Here is a 25,083-nt window from a genome sequence, read left to right on the forward strand (position 1 = left end):
AAAGTTGTCATGATCCTGATTCTTTAAAGGCAAAATAAGTGACACTGACACCTAGTGGTTCAAATCAGAACTGCAGTCGAAAGAGAAAAACACGGAGAGCGTTTCTCGTTCCCCCTCGGGGAGTTTAAACAGAAGCTACATTAATTCAAATGCCACACAGCGGCTGTTTTCCCTCAGTCTCACTTCATAAATTAATTTGATAATAAGTTTATAAGGACAAACACCATTCATTTGGCCCAAAAATCATTACATTTGTTGTAAAGTAATTTACTCCACTAATAAATCCATACAGTCACACCAATTAATGACGCTGAGAAATAAATTAGACTAAAATCTTTGCAAATCAAGAAAAGCTTTTCGGTTAATTTAAGTGGAATTCCGGTGCGTACCTGTCGAGAAGAAACTTTGCCAGCTCAGACTTCTCCACCTTACGAAAGATTCTCTATTATTGATCCTCATTTTATTCGTTTTTGGTCGTTTGCTTTTTTAGCAGGATGCTGAGGCTTTTTAGGTTTCTCTGAAACTATTTCTGGTCGCTTCTTTTACCAGCTTCAATACCTGCAGGCTGCTGCTTTTTTTACCGACATAAAATACCAGACGCTGCCTTGTTGTTAGGCAACCGTGGGGAGTCGCATATGATTGGTTAAGGAACCAGGAAGTAGGGAAGAGCAACACGGTAGAGCAACACGGTGCACCCAAGTTATTCCGGTACGGAACTCTTATTTTGAAGGAGAAAACCTTAAAGACAGATTGTTTATAGGGAAGCTTCCTTTTATCCCTCACAGCAAATGAGAACATTTTAAATTATTCAGCCTTTAAAATGATGAGCGCAGAAACTTAACCAGCATCAAAAACCTGTTTTACTCAGAAATATGTTGTTTGGACACGTTGCTCACTGATCAGAATTAAAGCTGAAATATGTCATGACAGCAGGAACTTTAAAAATTGACCAGTTTACATTCTTGTAACAGCTGACAGTCTTTCCTCTTGGGGAAACTGGTCCGAGGCCCTCAGGTCCGTTTCCAGCTCTGTTTCCCATGACGACGTCTCACCTGTGAGTCCTCATGGCTCAACAAGGCTTTACTACGTCTGAGTCCCTCATCGAAAGGTTCAGGCTTCTCCTCACGAGTTCTCATCACGATGCCTCTGGGAGGCTACTGACCCGCGCCGTGGCGCCCGGTGGGAACCAAACCACCGACTAAAACGACCGTGAATAACTGCGGTGCACACGCACCGGCTGGAAATTGGTCTCCTGGCATTCTGGATCAAATAATGCTGCATTTTACAGTTTGTGGGACCTTGAGTCCACATCATCATCAAGACGTGCACTTAAACCCAAACAGCAGAAAGGTTTCTACACCTGGCAGGAACATCCAGTGGAGTTTATGAAGGGAAACAGCCAGCAAGGCAGGCGGAGCAATGTGGACTGCAGCAGACTTCTGGAAGGAGGCCGAGCCAGACACGAGAAGCTGGAAGGGAAAAAGAAAAACTCGGACACCGGCAGCAGAGCACTGGTGCAGGATTAGAAACCAGAGGCCTCATTTATGAAGATACAAAAACCAGCGTACCCCAAATATAGTCCACTTTTGAGATTTATAAAAACCTAACTTGGCAGGAGAATGTCTCTACCACCATGGACACTGACCCGGGCGTACCACCGGTCCAAAAAGTAAACTCAAGGAAATGATGTGAAATGTGAGACGTTTGTACATAATCCACTATTACCTTTCACACCACGTTAGATATCACAGCTGTTTGCAGAAATGAATAAAGACGCATTAATATTAATTCTCCTAAGAGCCACGCTCAGGGAAAAAATACAGGATTTCAGGAAAAAGGGAGATGAAATAATAAAACATGTTCTGTCATTGTGAAACAAAACTTCATGTTATAAAACACATCCAGATAAATAAGGAGCCAGCATGTAGCAGCCAGTGTGGAAAGTAGCTTTGGTCCTTCAGTCCAGCAGATCGGGACCAGAAGTCTAGAAGTGATGCTACGCTAATGAAACACACAAGAGGAGGATTTCCTTTATTTATTTATTCTTACACAATGTTTTTTTTTATTGTTGTCCAGATGGTCTTTACGTCCCACAACTCCTTGTCCATCTGGTTAATAGAGGTGATCGTGTCCTGCAGGACTTCCTGTGCTGTGTGGAGTCTCTGAACAGTGATGTTTCCCTAATATATACTTATATTAATCTACTTCATTAATGCCAAACTGGGAAATTCTCTCTGCATTTAACCCATCCTAGCTGCTAGGAGCAGGGGGCTGCTGGATTTTGGTGGCCAGAGAGCAGTTGGGGGTTCAGGCCTTGCTCAGGGAGCCCGGGGACTCGAACCCAGGTTCTCCAGAACCTGGTCCACCTCTGTAACCACTAGGCTGCCACTTTCCCTAATAAGTTGTCATTATTATTGTTGTTAGTATTATTATGACTACTACTACAGTAATTACACAGGCTTTTTTTAAACAGACTGGTTTAAGTCTGAAGTCATGACTCGGCTGATTTAATACCTCAGACCTGGAGCACCTGTGGTCTGTCTCTGAAGCTACGCTGCCATCTGGTGGTCATTCCTCTCATCACAGTTTCTGCATTTTCTGCTTGGTATTAATGATTTTTTAATAACAAGACATTACTATGATTACTTTATAATCATTTTAAATGAATTCTGCTGAAATTAAACCCGCCTTTGTGCCTGTGTAACCTAAAATATACAGAATTCATCACCAGTTTTATATTTTTATTTGTTCAACAGGTCCTTTAAGAACGGATATATTATTGTAATAAACAGCACAAAGAAGAAGACGAGAGACAAACCAGTAGTTGTGTATTTACTTTACCACGTCCACCTTGCTAGTCCAGGGTTGGACCCCTTTTTGTTCAGAACTGTCTGGTGTGATAGATGAAGCAGGTGGTGGAAACTTCCTCAGAGGTTTTCTCCATATTAACATGACAGCATCACACATGATGAGAATCTCCCGTTCCACCACATCCCAAAGCTGCTCTACTGGACTGAGATCTGGTGGCTGTGGAGGCCGTTGGAGTCCAGTGAACTCATCGTCATGTTGTAGAAAGCAGGTGGAGATGATCTTTGTGACATGGTGCATTATCCTGCTGCCATCTGCTGGATGACTCCAGCTCATAGACCAGAGATGTGCAACTGCAGGCGTTGACGGCCTGTCCTGCAGGTTTTACATGTTTTCTGCTTTTAACACACCTGATTCCTGATTCACTGGGTTGAATCAGATGCGTTGGAGAAGGAAACATGTAAAACCTGCAGAAATGTGGCCCCTGAGGGCCGGAGTCGCCTTGTGGTAGACTAACGATCTGTTAGCTTTACCTGCACAGGTTAAAGTGGACTTCTGTTTATGTTCATGAAGTGGTTCCACACAGAACTTATATTTGTTCTCCATCAGCATAAATGTCACAGCAGCTGTCACTTTATAACGTTTCACTTCCAGACAGTAAATACACACCTTTGTGGATGTACCAAGATTTTCTGAGTGTAATAAATCTAGTTTTTGGTTAAGGGGCACCTTTTCACCAAAGATTTGATGATATTCAACACATTTTTTTCAGAATAACTATATCGAGACAATGGTTGCATAAACTGCTGGATTTGTAAGGACTATAGAAGGAATAAATCATGGACACTGAAAACCAGTACAGCCTTGGAGGGAGGTTCGATAATTTATTTTATAAAGGAAGAAAAGTTACTAAAAATAACCTTAAAAGCTCGAGTTATATGATTGTTCTTCCCCCCTTCGGAGGGCAGGGCAAGCGGTTTGTTGATGGTGGAAGCTTCTTCATTTTTAATCTCATCCTCACACATTCACGGCTGTCACCATGGCTGACATTTCAGAAGGAAAAACAAGACCTCTGCAGCATCTTTTAACATTGGCTCAGAACTGGTCAAGATTCAGAAATCTGAAAACCCCACCTATCAAACATGACTTCTTACTAGTCCGAGTCTTCTCCAGGGTTTTTATCCTCTGTACAACACGTTGTCTCCAAGTCTGAAACGTTCCTCATGGACAACATGGATGAGGTGGAGGTGTGTATGGCTGTGTTCATATGGCTGTCTGGGACTCCTTGCCCTCTGGCCCGCTTGGGCTGCTCCCTCAGAAGGTGGGTGGGGGCTGATGGGATTAGGGGTATGGACTGGAATTGGATGGAGTGGGATGACGGCTGGATGTGGACGGGAAGGTGGAAGGCATGGGTTGGGCTGGGTCTGGGGTGTGAATTTTAGAGGGATGGGTGGGGGTCTTGGTGTCGTGATCTCTGGGGCGCCTGGACGGGGGCACTGGAATGGGCGCTGGCCTGCGATGGGCGGCTGTCTGGACTGACCCCGCCCCACTGTCGGGCAGGGCCTTCCCCGGGGTGGTCAGTGGCCCTCAGGTTCGCAGGGCCCTGGGTTCCGTCCCTGGTTCATGCACTGGGGGCTAGGGGCCACAGGTCCTCTGGGGTCTGCACTTCCTGGCGGGGTGAGGGGGGGCGCTCTGCCTCCTTCTATCTGGACGCCGTTCCTGCGGTGGACCACCTTGGCTGTGGGCTCTGTAGTGACTGCTGGTTACTCGGGGCTTGAGACCCTCGCGGTCTGCCTCTGATCCTTTGAGGGGGTGCGGTTGCATGTTCACTCAGCACATCTCAACCCTAATGTTTAGTACACACACCTACACACACATATACTAGTTGCTGTTGTGTTCATTGCGGTTCATGGTTTTTCTTCCTGCAGGTGCTCCTGATGATTGTCTGTTGTTCTCTAGAAGCCTTCAGGATGTTTCCTGCTTCTTTCCAGGTGTAGCAGCTGTTTACTTTCTCTGTTTAGCTTTGATTGCTGTTCTGGTTTGTTTTCTACCTTTTGTTTTGTTCATTTCGCAGTTATAAGCAAAAACATGTTTTAAAATAATAACAGAGAATAACATCTAAGATTCAAGGGGAGCTCCATATCCAGAAGGCTTCTTTATCTCAGAGTAAATGAGTTCAGCACATCCAGACCATCACTCTGCTGTCATGATGCTGGACAGGTTAGAAAAAAAGAAACTTTCCCCACATGTTTTATATGAGAACAGCTTCTCTGTGTTGTTTCTGGGTCTTTGAATCTTTTCCCACAGGGTTCGGGTTTCTCTCCACTGTGGGAGCAACAATCCGGCCTCCCACCGGCCTCTTTGAACCGTTTCCCACCGGTGCTGCAGGGGTAAAGTTTCTCTCCAGTCTGGAGGACAGTCAAAGCACCACTCTGATACTTCTACCACACGCCTTTAAGCCTTTGGCTTCTCATCTGGGTAGATCGTGTGATGTTTCTGAATTTGCGACTCGCAGACTTCATGTTTTCTGGACCCCTTTCGTGGGTCAGAACCACGGTGGCGCTCTGACGTGGCCGAGCTGTCTGCATTGTTCCTGTGATGCTTCTTCTTTGGCTTCAGTTCTTCACGTCTAGTAGATCCAGAGTCTAAATGGCTCTCAGATCCAGGACAGTTGTAGGAGAGGAGCCGGCTCTTCAGGTTCAGGTCCATTGTGGTCCCTTTCTTCATTTGTAGGAGCCATCATGAAGGTTCAAGACGAGCTGCTGCTCCTCTTCATCACTGGTGCGGAGTTCCTCCCATTCACATTTAATCTGTGAAGGTTCTGGTTCTTCTTGGTCCAGACTGGAGTTTTCCTTCTTCTTACAGACATAGACCTGTGGGAGGTCTGCAGAGACACACAGATGAAGGTTATCTACGAGTTAAACATGATAATTAAACCCAGACTGTAGATGACTGATGGATTCAGTGGTTCTGAAACTGGAGTTTAGATGTTTGAGGCTTGAGAAAGTGGATGTGAGGGTTTGGCTGAAAGGTGGAGCTGAGGGGGGTGAGGAGTAGACCTTCACCTCCATCAACTCCACTACCGGCATGTTAACGATGGACCAAACTGTCCTGTGCATCTCCAACAGATGCTCCACCGGTCAAAGTAAATATAAATGTTACACATCTGTCGTGTGTGAACCAGTTTGTTCACAAATCATTAAAACCTGCTGACATCTGGCTCCAGATGTTCAGTGTGAACATGCTTTACTATAAAAACACAAGTTTAGTAAAAATCACATCCTTCCTGACCTCCGTAGCTGGGTAATTATTTTTATGAATTATTTATATGGAGAGTTATCAGAAACTGGACTAATGTGGATCAAATACAGGATTTGTTTTAACTGGATTGAACTGGAATGTCTGTAAAAGTGAACTTGGATGACTTTTTTGTGGCTTGGTGCTGCATAAATAAAGCTGAAATGAATTAAATTGATGAACTGACAGCCAAATGAAACCCCTGATTTCACTCTCATAAGTAAAAACCTTTAGTTAATAAAAACTTTTACACAGCGGGGTGTTTTATATGTTTAAAAAAGTTTTTTTAGGGGTTTATTTTACCTGTCTGCTACAGGTGTGACCTGGACAGCAACTAGTTTCTATAAAAGTTAGTCAATAAAATAAATAAATAATAATTTAGTGATATGGAAAATAAATTATTTTAACAGTGAAGACTAAACGAACTTCTGATCTGTGTGGGTTTAATGTTTAATATCTGTACATTTATAAACAGATAAATAAATCTAAACTAAATGTACCGTAGAGCTCTGATCAGGATCCTCCATGAGTCCATGTGTTAGTTCATTCAGACCATCCCAGTGTTTCATACCTGTTCTGATTAACTTTATCTGTGGATTCCAGGTGATATCCAGCAGTCTGCGCTGACGATCGATCTCTTCTTCGTACTGGACGATGGTTTTTTCAAACTCTGTGAATATTTCTTCAGCAGCAGCAGTTAGTCGCTCGCTGATAAACTCTCTCAGATGCTGAACTGAAGACATTGTTGCTGAAACACTGAAATATTCAGCTGAGAGACGACAACACAACCGTCTTCCTGCTCCGTGCTCACACGAGGAAAGCTAACGATGCTGCTAGCGGCTTGTTTACTTCCGGTTGGTGTCACACTGGGAAGTTCCGGCTCACTTTTTGTTTCGCATCCAGAAATATTTTAAAAACTGTCGGTGGACGTGTTTTTATTATCATTACTCATAAATTATTAACTTTTAATTATTAATGTGCTCAGAAATGCTGAAACTACACAAAGTGAAGCTGAATTCTAGTTTAATTAGGGAGAAAAGGATTATAACTCATAGAGATGTGACGTTCATGAACGAATCGATTCTTTTGAACGGCTCTTTTAAATGAACGATGGGAATCGAGTCACAGCTGTGAGCCGTTCATTTGCGAGCCATTCTTTTTATATACAAATTTTTGACACTGCCTTCATCAAATCAAATCAAACTTTATTTATAAAGCGCTTTCATGCCATAGGCAACACAAAGTTCTTTACATGATTAAAAACATAAGAATAAAAACACTCATTGAAATCTTTTTTTTTTTTTTTTTTTTTTTTTTTTTAAACCTGTCTTGTCCAGCATCGTTGCAAACAGAATGATTGTCTGGCTGCTGTCTGGTGCTGGGCAATTTTACTCTATCAAGCAGGGATTTATACTACATGTATAAAGTCCCTCTTGATGACATGAAAAACTTTATTAAATCAGACTCTTAATGCTGGACTCGACCGGAGGGGACAGAGAGAGAGAGAGATAGAAAAGAAAGTAGAGAGAAGAGGGAGGGGAGAGAGAGGGACAGAAAGGGTGTGGGGAGTGCGGGTGGGGACTTGAAACATCATACAGAAGACCATGTAATCCATACTACTTACAACATATATAGCTAAGATCATCCTAGCCAGTAGGTCATTACACAACTAGTTGATAATAGTAACAATAATAATAATCACAATAATAGTAATAATAATAATAGTAGTAGTAATAATAATAAGAGTAAGAGTAATAATAATAATAATAAGAACCGAAATAATAAAAAAAAAGAAAAAAAAATATGATAATAGATATAAGTGAAACTGCTGTATTCAAGAACACGCGCAGAGAAACCTGTGTGGATATGCTGGAGAACTCGGCCACATGGCGACGCAAAGACTGTGTGGAGACGTTCAGGAAGGAGTGACCATGCAGAGTGATCATGCAGATGCCACCTCACTTGAACAGAGGCCAGAGTCAGGCCAGCGGTCCCGAGACCCAGGCCACCAGCCCCCCCGTAGGCTACAGATCCCGACCGGTCCACAGAGACGACCACTCGCCCGCCCAGGAAGGCAGCAGCAGGAGACCCCAGCAGGAGCCGCCCCGCGGACACAGGGCACCGGCCCCGGCAGGCCGAGGCCAGCAGTCCCCGACCCCCCCGGGCACCGGCCGCCCGGGACAGACGGGGCAGAGGGCCCGGGCCCAGGAGCGCAGGGACACCCCCCACCCCCACAGGCCAAGGGCCAGCACGCCACCCGGGGGACCCGGCCCGCCCAGACGGCCACCGCCAGAGGCCAGCCCCACACCCCAGCGCCCAGCCGCACACCCCGAGAACCAGTCCTGCCCCCCCCCCCAGACCAACACACACAAACACACACACTCTCCTTCCACTCCTCCATTCATCCTCCCACACATACACCATCCAACCCTTACATACTCTGTCCTCCCACACACACACACCATCCTTCCACCATCCATCCTTCCACACACACACCATCCTTCCACCATCCATCCTCCCACACACTCACCATCCTTCCACCATACACTCTCCCACACCTACCCCATCCTCCCACACACACATCATCCCTCCACCACTCATCCTCCCACACATACACCATCCTCCACCTTCACACCTCCCACACACACACACACACACCATCCTTCCACTACCCATCCTCCCACACATACATCATTCTCCTACACATACACCGTCCTCCCTCTCCTACACCAAACATCCACCTTCACGTACCCCATCCTCCCACACACACACACACACCACCCCTCCATCACCCACTCTCCCAAACATACACCACTCCCCCACACACACACCATCCTCCCTCCCATACACCATCCATCCTCCTGCACACACACCATTCTTCCACCATCCATCCTCCCACACACTCCCCATCCCTGCACCATACATTCTCCCACACATACCCCATCCTCCCCCACATACATCATCCCTCCACCATTCATCCTCCCACACCCACACCACCCCCCCCCACACACCACACATCCACCTCCACACACCCCACCCTCCCACACACACACACCATCCCTCCACCACCCATCCCCCCACACACACACCACTCTCCCACCCACACACCACCCCCCCCCCCCCCACATACACACACACACACACAAACACCATCCCCCCACCACCATCCTCCCGCCACCCCACGCCGCGGGGGGACAGCCCCAGCCAGGAGGCGAGGAGACACGAGCCAGGCCCCCACCCCCCCCCACCCCGCCCCAGTCCCCCACTCCCCACCCCCAAAACAGCACCTTCCCCCCAGGGCCAGCAGCCAAACCCCCCGGGACAGCCCGCCCACGCCCCGGGCCAACGCGACAGGCCACCCGGCCCGCCCCGCCCCCGGGCCATCCATGGAGACAGGGGCGCTTGAAGACCCCATCGCCCCTCCCTCCCCCACTAGTGAGGGAATATATTATGTGCTGTTTGCGATTAAAAAGGAGGGTTAAAATTGGGGGGCAGTAACTGCATTGAGGAGGGGGTGGGGCCACCTGAGCAGTCCCACCCACCTGACCTCGCATGTTCCACCCCCCAAAACGTGTTTGTATGTTGCAAATGTTATTTGTGCTCAGTGACTAAGTGGAATTAAAAGCTGGGAGGCATGCTGCCGCTCGGCGAAGCAACGGGGCCACTATGATGACCCCCCTGCCCCGCCCAGCGCAACAAGCACACCCCCCACGGCCCTACCTGTGTATGTAGTGAAGAGTGGGGAGGGGAGGGGTCAGGAGATGTAGGTCCAGAGGGGGGTAAGCCTCCCCCCTGGAAGACGACCCGCCAGTGGCTTAGGGCGCCCCCGTCCCCCGCCGGCCCCGAAGGGCGTCACAGGCCCAGAGCAGGCACCCCAACCCAGGCACGCCACGAACCCCCCCAGGGGCCAGCCACCAGCCCAAGGGGCCACTTTCCTCTTTCTGAGTGGGAGGGGGGCGAGGCGAAGGAAGGGAACCCCAGGCCCCCGCCCCCAACACCCAGCCAGGGCGCCCCCCAGAGGACACGTCCTAACCCCCTGCAAACGCACACACTCCTTTTTTTTTTTTTTTTTTTTTTTTTTTTTTTTTCCCCAGCCACTCACACACACTCTCACACACCTCTATATACCAACACCTCAATACGTGCACATACCTCCACACACACACGTCACGCACATACCTATAAACACACACACCGGTGCCCACATACACACACACTCTCATACCCCTCCATACACATACACCACTACACACACACTCACATACATACCTGCATATACACACAAGCACCTCCATACATACTCACGCCTCCACCCACACCTTCACTCCTCCACACACACCTCGACCTCCACGTGCACACACTCATATATACATACCTTCACACACACCCACATCCCACATAGACCTCCACACACACACCCGCACACTACTCATACACACACATACACGCACACACCCAGACCTTCATACACACCCACACACACATACGGCACACACGTCCCTCTACACCCACCCACACACCAGCATACCCACAGACACACACACACACACACCCACACACAAACACACCCCCACCCAGGTTCCGGGGCTGCGACCAAGCACCAGGGCACGGACCAACCCCCGGCACGGCACATCCGGACGGGCCCAGCCCCCCCCCAGCAGCGGCAGACCCCCCACCCCCAGGAGCGGGGGGAGACCCGACGCCCCAGAGCCCGGGGCCCCCACCCGGCCCACCCCGGGCCCGACCGGCCACCCGGCCAGGGGCCGACGGACACCGACCCAGGCACCCCGGCAGCCACCCCCCACCGCCACGAGGCAGCCCCACCCCGGGGCCCACCCAATGCCGCCCGCCCAGACCGGAACCCCCAGCCGACCCAGCAGCGGAGCAGCCTAGATCCCCACCCAGGAGACAACCGGAGACCCGAAGCCACCAGGGACCCCCCACCCACATCCGCCCCCATCCCAGCGAAGCCGCAATCCTCCACCTACATTAAGTGATGTAGCCAGTCACAGGGGACCAGAGGGAATGAAAGTCATCTGATTGGTTCCTGGAGGAGGCAGACATTGTCTCAATGCTGATGTGATCTAACAGGAGATTTCTAAACTGCTGGATAGACAAATTATTCTTATCTTTCCAGTTCACAAGAATAGTTTTCTTTGCGATGCATAAGACTGCGAGGACCAAGTTTATGGAGTGTATTCCTATGTTGGTGTCACCCAGGTCGCCCAGTAGGCAAAGTGTGGGGTTTGCAGGAAAACTAGTTTTAAACCATTTTGAGAGATCTTCACACACCTTAATCCAGAACCTTTGGACAGGTGTGCAGGACCACAGCGCATGGATGTAGCTATCAGAGGTGTTCTCAGAGCAGTGTGGGCAGATATCTGATGGTGAAAGGCCCATCCTGAACATCCTGTGTCCTGTATAATGAGTTCTATGGAGAATTTTGAATTGTATTAGTTGTATATTTGAATTCTGAGTCATTTTAAACGTGTTTAAACATATTTGTGACCATCTTTTCTGATCAAAGTTATTAGATAAATCATCTTCCCATTTTGAAGTTGGGAGAGATATCCTGTCTTCTAGCTTTGCAAGTAATCTATATATTTTTGATAATAATTTTGGAGTATTATGATTCAGGAATTCTGCTATTCTGACAGGAAGCTGCAAGTCTAACTGTACAGGGGTATACTTCTTACATATAATTGATTTTAGTTGGTGGTACTCTAAGAATTTATTGCTGTTGATTCCATACTGTGAGACAATTGTGTTGAAAGATACAAAGTTTCCATTTTCTATTATCTGTCCTAACTGTTGTATTCCTTTAGTCTTCCATTGAGTGAAGTTTATCATCTTTTTGTTCTGCAGGATGTCAGGGTTGTTCCAGATGGGTGTAAGTCTACATGGAAAGAGGGAAGATCTGGTTATCTTACAGAATTCCCACCAAGCCATTAAGGAAAAACGGATGTTAAGGCTTTTAAAGCACTTATATGGTTTAATGGTTGAGCTGATGAACGGCAGGTCAGAGATGACTAAGTCCTCACACAAAGCCTGCTCCACATCTAGCCACGGCTCATCCAGATAACTGGGTTTGAGCCACTTGGAGATGTACTGCAGCCTGTTAGCTATAAAGTAGTTATTAAAGTTTGGTAGGTCCAGTCCTCCTCTATCTTTAGTCTGCTGTAAGGTTTTAAGACTGATACGTGACGGCTTGTTTTTCCAAAGAAACTTGGATATGAAAGAGTCCAGAGATTTAAACCAACTGGTGGAGGGTTTAGTGGGTATCATTGAAAATAAATAATTAACTTTAGGTAGGATCATCATCTTAATGGTGGCAACTCTCCCCATTATTGAGATGGGTAAGCGCCTCCACCGTAAGAGATCATCTTCTATTGTTTTTAGTAGCTGAACATAGTTTAATTTTGTTAAATCTGATAATCTGGGGGAAATATTTATACCTAAATATCTAATGTTTCCTGTCTGTATTTTGATATTAGGGATGTTTTGTAGGTCACAGTTGATGGACATGGCTGTAGTCTTAGACCAGTTAATAGAATAATCAGATATTGATGAGAACTTATTAATAACTGTGATTGTCTCAGAGAGTGATGTTTGTGAGTTCTGAAGGAAAACTAATATATCATCTGCATAAAGACTTATTTTATGTTCTATGTTTTTGCCCTGGATTCCTTTAATTTCTATATTTTGTCTAATAGCAGCCGCTAACGGCTCTATGAAAATGGCAAAAAGTGAGGGGGAGAGTGGACAGCCCTGTCTGGTGCCTCTCTGTAAGCGGAAGCTTGGAGAAGTTTGATCGTTGGTTTTCACACATGCATTTGGGTTATTATATAATATTTTAATCCACTCTATGAAAGAAGGTCCAAACCCAAATTTGTCTAGTGTTGCAAATAGAAACTTCCAGTTTACCCTGTCGAAGGCTTTTTCTGCATCTAGAGAAATGATTGTGGATTCTAGATTATGTAAAGTAGAGTAATCAATGAGGTTAATTAGTCTACGTGTGTTAGTAGATGAATGTCGACCTTTTATAAAACCTGTCTGGTCCGGATGTATTATAAGAGGGGTTATTTTTTCTATCCTTCTGGCAAGAGCTTTACTAATTATTTTCAGGTCTACATTTATTAAAGATATGGGACGGTAACTGGATGGAAGTGTGGGGTCTTTGCCTGGTTTTAGCAATAGTGTTATATTAGCTAAGTTCATATTTTGCGGTATTTTTTGTTTTTCCTGTATTTCTAACAACATATTATAAAATGTAGGAGCTAGCGTTGTCCAGAATTCCTTGTAAAATTCTGCTGAGTAACCATCTGGACCCGGGGCTTTATTGTTGGGCATATGTTGGAGAGCTTCGTGGAGTTCATCTACAGTAATAGGTGCATCTAAATTTATTTTATTTTCATTTTTTAGTTTTGGTAGATTAATGTTGTTTAAAAATTGTTCAATATGTTCATCTGTTGGATTAATCTGTGATTCATATAATGTTTTATAGAAGCTTCTAAACGTGTCATTTATCTTGTCTGGGTCATGGCTGATGTTTCCGTCTTGATCTTTAACAGAGGAGATTGTTGTTTTCTCCTTGTTTGTTTTTAGTTGATTTGCTAAAAACTTTCCAGATTTGTTACTATGTTCAAAGTTCTCCAAGCGAAGTCTTTGCACTAAAAACTGTGTTTTTTTATCTATAATTTCTTTAAGCTGCAATTTAGTTTTCCTTATATTATTCATTGTGTGCTCTTCGGGGGAAATGCGGTAAGCCTCCTCCAATGATTTAATCCTGAGTTCTAATTCTAAAACTCTTGCTGTTTCCTTCTTCTTCTTATGTGAGGAGAAGGAAATTATTTTCCCTCGCATTACTGCTTTTCCTGCTTCCCAAAGGAGACACGCTGAAGTTTCAGGCATGTCATTTTTTTCTATATAAATTGACCATTCTTTTTTAAAATAATCAATAAACTCAGGATCTTTCAATAAAGAGGTGTTAAATCTCCAGCTTTTACCAATCGGTTTATTATTTTTGTTTCTCAGAGTGAATGAAACTGGTGCGTGATCGCTGATGCTGATTGGATGTATCTGAGTCTCTGAAATGTCGCCCATTAGTGAGTTACTATTTAATATATAATCTATTCTAGAGAAGGAGTGGTGAACTGAAGAGAAGAAGGTGTATTCTCTTAGTTTAGGATGGTGAGAGCGCCAAGCATCGCATGTACTGTTTGATAGTTTCTGACGACTGCCAGACTCGATGACTGGCTGATGTGCTGCAGCGATCTTGTTCAGTCAAGACTACATTAAAATCACCAGCTAGCACTATTCTGTTATCTGAATAATTCTGGAGTGTAGCAAACAGGGAGTGGAAAAAGGAGGGATCATCTGCATTGGGGCCGTACACATTGGTAATACATAATTTGATATTACAAATAGATAATAAAGTTATCAGAAATCTGCCTTCCGGATCCACTACTGTGCTATCTATGTCAAAATTTAGTCTCTTATTAATAAGAGTAGCTACTCCTCTCTGCCTAGAATTGTAACAAGCTGAGTAAACATGAGGAAACTGAGCTGTTTGAAGAAGGCCTATGGTTGAGTTTGTTAAATGAGTCTCTTGTAGTAAGACAATGTCGGCCTGCAGCTCCTGTAATTTATTAAAGATCTTCAACCTCTTCTCCCTGGAACCGGCTCCATGTACATTCCAACAGACGATTTTTAACATGGTTATTGTGAACGGTTTAATGCTTCATGCGTGTTACTGACGCCTGTGTCTTTGTGCGCCCCTCTTGCGTGTTCGCGCGTGTTTGCATGCAGCCTGATTGCGCGCGTTTGTCCGTGTGTTAAATGTCCGTATATGTAGTCTACCTTAATGCGTGTTCTCTCATACATAAAAGGCGAGTGTTTATATTTATCATGTATGGTGCGGCTGTGCGTCCTGACGGTTTTTCGACCGGCCGCGTGTGCTGCTGATATTACGAGCTGGATTACAATTAACAGTGAAAGCGTGAAAGATAGTGAGAAGTGAGAAAAGTATTTGTGTGAAATATAAAAACAAAACAGAAAAAAATACATCGATCTAGGTGTAGAGGCTGTGGTGAGACGAGCAGTGTGTTCTACTGTCAGTGATCTATAATGGCGAGTTAAGAGTGATCATTTGGAGAGATTGACTTACAGCACCTGGGATCAGAAGAGCCACGGAGTGACGTCCGGGTCGCGGTACAGTTGTCCATTAATAAACAGTTTATCCACCGCGATGACAGCGCGAGCGCCATTAGCCATAGATTTCCTCCTGATGGGAAACAGGACTCTCCGTCGGTCCAGAATCTCTCTCGGATATTGAAATCTTTCACACAGTCACACACACACACGCCAAGCCCAATCCCCCCCCCCCCCCCCCCCCCCCCCCCCCCCAGCTAAGACTGACTGAATGAATAAATAAATAAATAAGTTAATAAGAAGTAGCACAGTTGAGTCAAATGAAAATAAAATAAATAACATGTGACATCATAGACGCCTGATGTCCAACACGCTTCATTCATGTGAAGCATCTATGGGCAGAGAAAATTGTTTGGAAACAAATACTGTGAGTTCTGTCCAAAACATTTACTAGAATTTGCACTGACTGCTCAGGTTTATCCTTTTTTATCTATATTTTTCCTATAATTTTTTACACTTGTATAGTAGATTTCATATAGGTACATATTTTCATTGTTTGTCCTTCTTATATATTGTGAAATTTTGTAAGATATTGTGAGAACGAGCCAGTCTTTTGAATGGCTCTTTAAAAGGAATGGCTCCTCAAGATCCGGCTCCCTTCAAAGAGCCATAAATCCCATCTCTAAATTAACTCAGTCTCTAAATGAGATGTGGGGAAACAGACCTGTGACAACCTCCACGTTATTCCTGGAAATAAGTGGACATTTTGTGGAATGTAAATAATTTGAAGGTGGATATTTTTGGACGAAAGTAATTAAAGGCAATCTTTAAAAAGGTGCATTGATTGATTGAAAGCATATGATTATGTAAAAGTTAAATTACAAACCACCAAATACTTGATAGACACATTACATACACAGTAACTCCACCCTTTTAAATCCCAGGCTTATACATATAAAAACGTAAGATTATTAACAAATTTCAAAATGTTAAATAGGTTTTTGATAGTCTAAATAAGTTATTAAAGTTTAAAATAATGATTAAAAAATGCAACAGGGCAATGATCCCAAACGCAGAACTGAAAGAGACATGATCCAGTCAAGTCCAGACCTCAACCTGAAAGAGCTGTGGCCCCTCTGTTTAATGGTGGGTTTTATAGTTTTGCGTTAATACTAAGTTAATATGTTCCATCCTCTAAAAATATTTCCATACTTTACCTGAAAACAGAGAAACGGCTCGTCTGGGTTGTTTTAAATTAAATATCTGACAATATATTACAGTTTTCAGGGAATCAGTAACAAATCTGATCCACCTTAAACAAATAAAAAGGATATTTATATTCTTCAGTTTAGCATCAAATAAATTAGTTAAAACATTTCAGTGAGTCTCCTTCAGTTTCTGATTAAGATGGACACAGAGTTTGTTTTTTTTAACCCATCATGTCAGTTTTTTATGTTTTTCAGACTGATGATGAGCTCCATCAGATAACAGCTCTCTTCTCTTCAAACAAACCACAGCAGGTTGATTTGGAAAACCTCAAGCTGCTGCTGCAACGCTCCCATAGAGAAACAATTCAACAGTTTTTGTACGAGTGTTTTTCACCGTGTCTACGTACCACAGTGACTGAAGTCAGTCTGAGAGCTTGACAAAAACCCTGCAGCATTTTCCAGGTCTGAGTGCGCCGAACAGAAAACAGCAGAGGTTAAAATCAGCTGTCTGACCTCACAGAACTGACTCAACTTCCTGCACTAAGATTCAAGATTTATTTAAGATGATCAGAGATGATTCTCCTTTTATTAATAAGTTGAATAAACATGTTTCTGGTCCAAAGAAAAACTCCACAATCACACAGAAAAAGGATCTTCTTTAGGCAAGGCAGTTTATTTGTACAGCACGTTTCATGTACAGGACAATTCAAAGTTCTTTACATAAAACAAAGACATTACCGATATTTAGAATAGTAAAAGGCATCAACACATAATCACAATAAAATAATAAATTATATTAAAATGATTAAAAGCTAGATAAGTTAAAAAGTTACCGTGCAGATTTCATGCATAGACGCATGAGAAAAGAAATGTTTTTAACCTGGATTTAAAAATGTCTACATTTGGGGAAAGTTTAACTTTAGGATCCTAATTTTAGTTCATTTCAGCTGTTAGAGGTTCACTTCTTTTTAAGCACTTATTTCAGTGGTGGAGGATTAACTAATCCTTTTCCCATCAAATAAAATACATGTAGTTGGTTCAGGAACTTGTGTTGGTTTTTGAATGCAGATGGTCAATAATTTTACTTCTGTATTTTAACGCCCAAACTTCATGGAGAATAATCTAAACAGGGATGCGCTTACTGATACTTTGGAGTCGATGTTTCATTATACAGATAGCTCAGTCCTGTTGAGCACATGGACAGGCTCTCAAGGCTCAGCTGGAGAGAGGGAGGAGTTTAGGAACCTCAGGGTTGCATCCCTGCTTTTTACAGATGATGTGGTCGTTTGGCTTAATCAGTCCAGCATCTTCACAATTGAGTGGGAAGTGGTCAGGATGAAACGTCAGCTTCTCTAAGTCTGAGGTCATAGGTCTGGACCAGAAAACGGTGGAGTGCTCCGTATGGGTTGGGAATGAGTTTTTGCTTCAGGAGATTAAGTATCTAGTTCTTGTTAATGAGTGATGGTAGAATGAAGGTTGGTCGAACAGATGATCATTAGCAACGGTCCATTGTGGTGAAGAGAGAACTGAGCTGATTTAATGTTCTATCTACATTCCAGCCCTCACTGTATTGAAAGCAGTCAGCTGAGGTGGTCTGGCCATCTGATTAGGATGCCTCCTGGTTGTCTCTCCTTGGGAGTTTCTGAGCATATCCTCCTGGGAGTAAACCCTGGGGACTGGGCTAAGCAGGTGTGGGCATGCTCATTGCACACTGACTTGGCGCCTGTACGTTGAGGTTTACCCCGGTGGACAAGAGGGTAGCCACCCTCCACCTTCAGGTGGGGGTACAGACCTGATTGTTGTTTGTGCTTATGCACCAAAAAAACAGGTCAGAGTACCCACCCTTTTTGGAGTCATTGGAAGGGGTCTTGGAGAGCACTCCTTCCAGGGACTCCCTCGTTCTGCCGGGGGACTTCAATGCTGAAATGGCAATGACAGCAAGACCTGGAGGGGCATGATTGGGAGGAATGGCCCCCCTAATCTGAATCCGAGTGGTGTTTTGTTGCTGGACTTCTGTGCTCATCATGGATTGTCCATAACGAACACCTTGTTCAGACATAAGAGTGTCCACATGTGCACTTGGCACCAGGACACTCTAGGCCGCAGTTTGATGATCGACTTTTAGTCGTGTCGTCAGACTTGCGGCCGCATGTTCTGGACACTCGGGTGAAGAGAGGGGCGGAGCTGTCAACTGATCACCACCAGGTGGTGAGTTGGCTCAGATGATGGCGGAGGATGCCGGTCAGGCCTGGTAGACCCAAGAGTGTTGTGAGGGTCTGCTGGGAACGTCTGGCAGGGCCCCTGTCAGAAAGAGTTTCAACTCTCATCTCCGGCAGAGCTTCAACCATGTTCCGGGTGAGGCGGGGGACATTGAGTCCGAATGGGCTGTGTTCCGTGCCTCTATTGTCGAGGCATCCAGCCGCAGCTGTGGCTGTAAGGTCATCGGTGCCTGTTGTGATGGTAACCTCTGAACTCGTTGGTAGTAAGGGATGCCGTCAAGCTTAAGAAGGAGTCCTATCAGGCCTTTGTGGCCTGTGGGACTCCAGAGGCAGGTGATGGGTATCGGCGTGCTAAGCGGAACACAGTTCCGGCGGTGGCTAAGGTAAAAACTCGGGCATGGGAGGAGTTTGGAGAGGCCATGGAGAATGACTTCCGGATAGCTTTGAGGAGATTCTGGTCCACCATCCGGCGGCTCAGGAGAGGAAAGCAGTGCTCCACAACACTGTGTACAGTGGGGATGGGGGGGCTGCTGACCTCGACTCGGGACATTGTGAGGCGGTGGAGGGAATACTTCGAAGACCTCCTCAATCCCACCAACACGTCTTCCGATGAGGAAGTAGAGTCTGGGGTAGCTGGTGCTGGCCCTCCTATCTCTGAGGATGAGGTCGCTAAGGCGGTTAAAAAGCTCCTCAGTGGCAGGGCCCCAGGGGTGGATGAGGTCCGCCCAGAGTTCCTTAAGGCTCTGGATGCCGTAGGGCTGACTTGGCTGACACGCCTCTGCAGCATCACGTGGACATCGGGGACAGTTCCCCTGGACTGGCAGACTGGGGTGGTGGTCCCCCTCTTTAAAAAAGAGTTTTTCATAGTTAAAAAACACACTGCTCCAACTACAGGGGGATCACACTCCTCAGCCTCCCTGATAAGGTCTATTCAGGTCTAACCTCGGATTGAGGAGGAGCAGTGTGGTTTTCGTCCTGGTCGTGAAACACTGGACATTCAGAAGGGGGGGGGTGCTCGTGGAGTGTGAAGGGCTGGACCCCCTTGTATGAGCTGTCTGGTCCCTGTACAACCGGTGCCAGAGCTTGGTCCGCATTTCCAGCAGTCAATCAGATTAGTTTCTAGTAAAGGTTGGACTCCGCCAAAGCTGCCCTTTGTTACTGATTCTGTTCATAACATTTATGGACAGAATTTCTAGGTGTAGCCGAGATGTTGAGGGGATCCGATTTGGTGACCTTGGGATTGGGTCTCTGCTCTTTGTGGATGATGCGGTTTTGTTGGCTTCATCGGGCCGTGATCTTCAGCTCTCACTGGAGCGATTTGCAGCCGAGTGTGAAGCGGCTTGGATGAGAATCAGCACCTCCAAATCCGAGACCATGGTCCTCAGGGAAAGGGTGAAGTGCCTTCTCCGGGTCGGCAATGAAGTCCTGCCCCAAGTGGAGGAGTTCAAGTATCTTGGGGTCTTGTTCACGAGTGAAGGAAGGATGGAGCGGGGGATGGACAGGCGGATCGGTGCGTTTGGGTGTTCAAGACCAACCTGGGCGTTTAGGACCAGCTCCTGACCACCCGGGCCAGAGTTGGCCCGGGTGGTCAGAACAGCACAGGGGTCATCAGACATGCTCTCCCAGATATGACCTGAATATGTCCTGGCTTGGTCCAGAAGTCCTGATATTTTGTAGTTCCCACTCACTTGGGCAGACTCGGTGTATCACTTCCTTCAGGAAAACCGTACAGAAACATAAAAACTCACAACCAGACTGGGAGGCAGCTTCTTCCCCAGAGCTGTGAAATCCATCTCCATCCTGCAGAGAGATGCCCATTCAACATGTCTTAAAGACTGGGACTTGGTATGTTTTTGCTGCTATGCTGTTGCATGTTAAACATATTTACATTATGTTTATAGTGCACATACAGATACTTATAGCTGTTTTGTATATTTCTATGTTTTGTCCCTTTCTGATGCTGAGAGCTAATAAAATGATAATTTCATTGTGTGGATGCATATTGATAGTTAAGACTTTATTATTGACTTATTACATAGCTTAATAAAAAAATCTGTATCAGTAAGTTGACTGTAATGTGACTATAAACTGTTCAGATGTGTCACCATAAAAAAATCACAAATTTATTCAATTAACCATTTTTAAAAAAATGTTTTGCATTCTTTTTCGAAACAGGAACAAAAGTAAGAGTCAGAAACGTTATTTTTAAAAAAATATTTTGTGGTTTGAAGAGTTTTCTTTCCTGTTGCAGCTGCACGGGTTTTTGTACGAGGGTTTTTCACCGTGTTGGGGTGGGAGCCACGATGATTCAACTTCCACACAGAGCTGAACAAAAACCTCCAGAAGCACCATCACACCGCCTGCTGAAAGCCAGAAACCCTCCAAAGACTGAGAAACACAAAAAACCGAGACAGAGTTTCAGGTGATCCGTCAGCAGCTTCTTTTCTGCAAGGAAACAGTTTATTTCTTCACTTCTTCATCTCGTTCGTGTTTCAGCTCAGCTGCTGCTGAAATGTTGGTTTTTATTCATCCAGCAGATAAAAACCCAACATTCAGTCTCAGACTGTTCCTCTGGGCTTGTCAGCCCTGGACGTGTCCAGTGGACGTGGATTATTCCTGTTTTTACCTGTAATGAGGAGGCTGAAGAGCTTGGAGGTTTTTGTACGGGGCTGAAACACTGTGATGCACTAACATTTGGAAAGCCGATCAAAGTTACCGTCACTCCTAAAGGTAAGAAGAAAAATGTTTCTGCTGCTTAAAACTGTGAGAACTACAGATTTTAAAAGTCCTGTTTAGTTTTGGAAGCAAATTTTTGCGTTTAAAGGCTTAAATTTGAAGATTAGCGGAGTTGTGAAGTGACGGCGAGCTGCTGAGAGAAAGCTGTGAACCGTCCCGTTTTCACGCCTGTAGAGAGATTTTATTTAAAAAAAATACCAGAAAACCTCTAAGTTTGCATCAGGATGTCCTGCAAAATGTTTGAATCATAACTTCTGTGTATTTAAAAAAGTTTAGGATAAACTTTATTTATGATGCTGACGACAAATGAGAGACCTGCTAATGTAAAATTAATTTTCCTTTTTAAAGTAGAAATGCAGCAAATGACTCAGCATCAGTTGTAAAGGGATGTGTAAACTCTAAAAAAGCTTTAAAGTTTTCCACGTAGTTAGTTTGCTGGAATAAAACAAAGTTCAGACGTTGAAGATAATTTTTAATGATGGTGAAAAAAAGAATTAATTTTTATAAATGAATTTAGAAAAATGCATTTTCACAAAAACTCGAAACCTGAAACTAAAGCAGAAAAAAATCAAAATTTTTAACTTGAATTTTTTATTTTCTGATGAGTTGTTTTTAATTCTGTTTTCACCTCAAACAAAAACCTTGAAAGATAAAAGATGAACTAAAATAAAGGAGTTTAAATGTGAAGTTTTCAGGGTTTCTTCTATAAGTCAGACTTAGAATCATGTTGAAAAAAAAATGGTCACAGCTTTTTAAAAATGATCAGAAACCAGAAAAACGTGTGTGTTCGCTGCGTTGGCGTTTTTCATCACAACGACTCGACCCAGTTTTCTTTAACGTCCAAAACTCAGCTGAGACTTGAACACCAAATATGAATGATTTTAAATAAAAAAGGAGCTTCCTTTACATAAAGGACGAGCTCCCTCAGTGGACATTTAAAATCTTTATTCTTTGGATTTTAACCCGGTGTGAGTTTGACTGAGCTTTTCTTGTTTTCTTGTTTTTATATGAATTATTTCTGTCCCGTGTTTTACTTGTTGTGCAGCACTTTAATCAACCATGTGTTGTATTTTTTAGTGCTTTATAAATAAATATGTTACGGTATATTTTCATTAAGGACCAAAACTATGATGGTTTGAGACAAATGCAGCAGAAAAAACAGTTAAAGGTTTAACTGAAGCTGAATTTTTGGTAGAAAAAAACATCCAGAATCAGCCGGATTCACCGCGAGGACCTGATGTTTCTGGACATTTTGAAATCTTTGATTTTTATTAATTAGATAAAAAACTAATTGACATTAAAATGTCAGGATTTCCTGCAAAAAGCAACAACCTGTGATGAGGATCAACGTTGCTGCCGCGTTAACGGAAAACCGGTAAAATGCTGGTTTAGTGCTGCAGAAACATCAGACTTTAAACATGTTGGTCCTGGAATGGTTTTTAAAAGTTCTTCTTATTGGGAAAACACACACGTTTTATAACAATGTGGTAATATGTGAACATTAAACACTAAACAAACAAAACAAACAAACAAACAAACAAATAAATAAATAAATGGGGAAAAAGAAAGGAAACACATCGTTACGTTTACTCCTAAGAATCATTTAGATAATCCAGCTTTAAAGAAGTGGATTAGCCTATGTGTAATAACATGAATAAAACCAAGTCGGGCTCATGGAGAACTTTTATTAATTTCCTCTCTTCTTCTACACATCTTTTGTCTCATTCTGGTTTTATTTAATTTAGCTTTAGATATGTGTCCTCATCATGGTTAGTCCAGATTTAAACCAATATTTAGAATTTTATCTAAAACTGACTGATCACTGAGTGTTTGGACAAAAGCGGGTCAAAAGTGACCTGAACTAGATTTTCTGGTGAGGCAGTTTTCAGCGTAACACCACCTTTCACCCCTCTTACAGTCCTATTTTATTCATGATGATGTGACTGCAGGTACAAAGACATGCATGTTAAATGGTCTCATTAAATTCTCCCTACGAGTCAGCGCAGAGGTTGTTTGTCCCTCTTTGTTGTCCCCTTGATGGACGGGCGACCTGTCCAGGTGTACCTGTCTCTGACCTGCTAGTTGCTGGGATACTCCAGTTTCTCTAAACTAAACATGTTTTAGTTTGGACCAAAGCAGATGGTTCTGGACCACGACATCCAGGTTCCTTTTATTTATACCCAAAGGTAATATATATATATACATATATAGAATAGAAATACTTTATTAATCCCTTTGGAGAGTCCTCAGGGAAATTTGGGTGTATATATATATATATAAACAGGACGGTTCACAGCTTTCTATATATATATATATAAATATATTTATATATATATATATATATATATGAAACATTTATACGTGTACCTATATAATTAGTATTATTATGATTATTACTATTATCATATACCATTGCTGCAACTGTTATATACTGTTATTATTACTTATTCTATTTTTCTACTTCAGTGTATTTTTATGTATTTTGTGTACTATACCAGAATAAAGTAATCTATCGATCAACACAATGAACCCAAATGAAAAGAAAGTAAAAATGCAAAAAGCTCCAGCAATGAATGTACCTTAAACAACGTTTGGCTAAACTCAAACTAAAAACCGCTTTAAGTTGGAGTTAACCTCCGTCACTGTGTGGAGATGTGGCTCAGTTATCAGGATCTAGCTGTGCAGGCATTGCACGGAAATATATTCAACTTGCAGCTCAACAAGAAAATTATGAACAAAACTCCCAATAAAGTGCCTGGAAAATACAAAACCTTTAAAACAAAAGTCCCCAGATGTAAGAAATCCAGCATAAATCATTTTTGTAGAAAAACAATAAAACATTGAGTTTTTTGCTCAGAGAGAAAAACAAGTTTAGCTCGAGTCTCAGTTTCCTTTTAACATCGTTAGAATATTTAAATCATTTCAACAAAATCATGTTTCAATGAGAAGTATTTTTACATTTTCAAAGCTCAATTTATTAAATGTTCTTTTAATGAAATAATAATAAAATATGATGGAAACCCATTTACAAAGTTTAATTTCCATGATATTTCTTGTGGGGTGTGCTTTACGTTCGGACACAGCTGGAAGATTTAATAAAGTTTCATTAAAATTCATCTAGTCGTCAGGAGTCCTCTGCTTCTTCAGAAATGTGTGACTGATTATTATTTTCATTCTGGACTCATTTACTGACATAATAATTCAGATCTGGAGGTGATCTGAATGTTTTATTTAAATAAAACCTAAATTAAACTAAATAATAGAAAAGGCGTGTGCAGGACGTTTCTGATCTGAGATAAAATGTCACGTTTTAAAACGTCCTGGAACTTATAAACGAAGTTAATCCTTTCAGTCTTTACAAGCCACAACGAGAAAATACTTCAGGTGAAATTTGTCTTTATTTCATGTAAAAATTTAAACTCCTGTTAAAACACAGGGAACTAAATTTTTCTGGTCCGGTGGACCTGGTTCCTGTTTCCTGTCCAGATGAATCCTACAAGGGTGACCCGGCCCTGTATGTCCTGAGTCCCCTGCTGCCCCAAGGTTACCCGCCCAAGACGGCCGACCAGCTGGGTCCGGATGTCTGCCTGGCCACGGACTTCTACCCAAAGGATGGCGAGATGGTTTTGAACACGGAAGGGGGTCCAGTCAGGGTGGAAACCACC

The 25,083-nt window shown here is 43.7% G+C and overlaps 1 protein-coding gene across 1 annotated transcript in view; it reads left to right on the top strand.

Moving 5' to 3' along the window:
- Positions 1-25,083, top strand: part of LOC121645098 (zinc finger protein 420-like) — a 1,096,702-nt gene that overhangs the window by 912,663 nt on the left and 158,956 nt on the right. The window lies entirely within an intron of this gene.

This window comes from Melanotaenia boesemani, chromosome 8 (assembly GCF_017639745.1).
Source record: "Melanotaenia boesemani isolate fMelBoe1 chromosome 8, fMelBoe1.pri, whole genome shotgun sequence".
NCBI classification, from domain to species: Eukaryota; Metazoa; Chordata; class Actinopteri; order Atheriniformes; family Melanotaeniidae; genus Melanotaenia; species Melanotaenia boesemani.